The sequence below is a fragment of the Solanum tuberosum genome, unplaced genomic scaffold (genome assembly GCF_000226075.1).
Source record: "Solanum tuberosum cultivar DM 1-3 516 R44 unplaced genomic scaffold, SolTub_3.0 scf00797, whole genome shotgun sequence".
Classification (NCBI taxonomy): Eukaryota; Viridiplantae; Streptophyta; class Magnoliopsida; order Solanales; family Solanaceae; genus Solanum; species Solanum tuberosum.
Genome location: NW_006239729.1, coordinates 95593 through 98043, shown reverse-complemented (window position 1 = coordinate 98043; position 2451 = coordinate 95593).

Below are 2451 nucleotides of genomic sequence, written 5' to 3'. Positions count from 1 at the left end.
GAGGGTATCTTTGTACATAATTTTTTTAATGCAATACATACTATTTTTAATGCATCAAACCAAATAATACATTAAAATAATCTATGTATAATTAATGCAAGCATAACTAATACATGCATTGCTAATGCAAACATTACTAATACACTCTATTTAACATTATTCTTATACACTCTACCAAACGACCATCCCTCGTACCAAACGTCCCTAAGTACCTAGAGACGCACTTTTATATTTAGTAAGTTTTAGAAAAAAGATACATTTTATTGTTTGGTGAAAAATTTAACGATATTTTAGATCCTATTTATTTGATAAAAATTCCATGACTATGTAATTTTTTTAAAGATAATTTTGAAATATTGTAAAAAAAAAATTACTTTTTAAAACACACAATACATAGATATGCCCTTAACTTGGCCTCATTTCACATTTATGTACTCAAGTAGAGACTTAAACTTGTATAAAGTTGAACAAAAAAACACACACGTCCTACGTGCCATCCTACATGACAATTTGCATCCTACGTGTCATCCTACATGACAATTTGCATCCTACGTGTGTCCTACGTGTATTATGTCACATACAACTCATGTGTCTACTTGTTCAATTTTATACAAGTTTAAGTATTTACTTGCGTAGGCTCAAAGTTGAAGAACACAAATATTAAATGAGACCAAGTTAAAAAGACACATTTATATATTATGTCTTAAATTTTAGTTGCTTTATTTATTTTTTATATATATTTTTAATACATAACAGATTTGATAAAATTAATTATGATTATATATATCCTATTAAATAAAAAGATAGAATGAAATGAATTGAACTAATAAAATGTCATGTCGAACACCAACTCAACTTAAATGGATTGGGTCAACCCCAATAGAACATTATTCAATGATGACATATATATATATGTGTTAAATGGACGGATTTGAATAAATTTGAGCAGTGAGTTATTGATTCGTTGAAAGTTACTTGAATTAAAATGAATTAAAATACATATCATAACTCAATTCGTTTAATTCTTATGAAGTTTTAATTGTTTTATCTGTTTTTTTAAGGATAAAGTATAAGTACCCTCCTAAATTATAATCGAAATTTCAGAGACACACCTTAACTAAACTAAGGTCCTATCCCCCCCTCCCCTTCGAACTTATTTTTTTTGTAATTTTGTACACCTTTTGTCTTACGTGGCACACGCCGTGGCTCCACGCAATTGAGGCGTGTAGGAGATATTTGGATGTCACGTAAGCCAAAAAGGTGCACCAAATTACAAAAAAAAAAGTGGGTTCAGGGAGGTAATAGGACCTTAATTTAGTTAATGTGTGTTTCTGGGATTTAGGTCATAGTCTAGGGGGACTTGTACCTTTTCTCGATTTTTTTATAAAATTTCAATACCTAGTGAATTTTTTTTTCTTTATTAGGATTATAAGTAACATATAAAATCATTAATACTTTTAAAAATACTTTAATAAAATTATACTTAAACCCATTTAAATTATATATCAACATAATTTTTAATGAGTTAAAATGAGTTTGGTCAATAACTCCACCTAGGAGGGGGGTGATTTTGTCACTATATGAAGGCACATCATTCAATGAATTATAGTGGGCTTGCATATTCATTTATATACTCTTTTTTTATTTTTAATTGTTTGTTATATTAAAAATAAATATTTTTTTACTTGTCCAACAATAATAACATATCAAATATAATTATAAAAGTAAAGTCTGGTAAAGAATAGAAATTGTTTTCGAAAGACATTCTTACTTGTCTAGTTAAAAATTAAAACATAATTTTCCTATTTTATTTTTATTATTAATTTCCAAATGTTAGTAAAATTATAATTTTATTTATACTTCTTAAGGTTTGCATTAGATTAAAGATGATAAATAAATATGAATGGAGAGAGTATCAATTTTGTTAATTTATTAAAGTACGAGTTTGATGGAACTAGAAAGTTCAAGTTGAAATTGTTTTTATTATATATAAGTACTACAATTAGAATCCAATGAATACAAACTATTATGATCCAAAATTCATAAATTAAAATTCTTAGCTTAACCCCTCTCTTTTTTTTGGGCAAATCACATAAATCCCACTAGTTTAGGTCTTAATTAATAAGATTCCCAATAGTTTCAAATATTACTTCCTCTACCATATTTTATGATTAGGATACATGAGTCTGAACCATGAGATACATGTATCTGTCGAATTTTAAAATTGAGATACAAAGTTTATTTATTTAAATTAATTGGTTGTAACTTATTTCCTTAATTAGAGGAGTAATTGAGGATTTTCAAAATACATAGATAATTAATTTCATTTTATTATTCTTTGAAATAGTAAATTCATTAATATTATTAATATAAGATAAAAACATGTATATCTTGGTAATGTAATTTGATTAATTTCAAATTATTACTCTTAAAATAATAAATTCATTAATT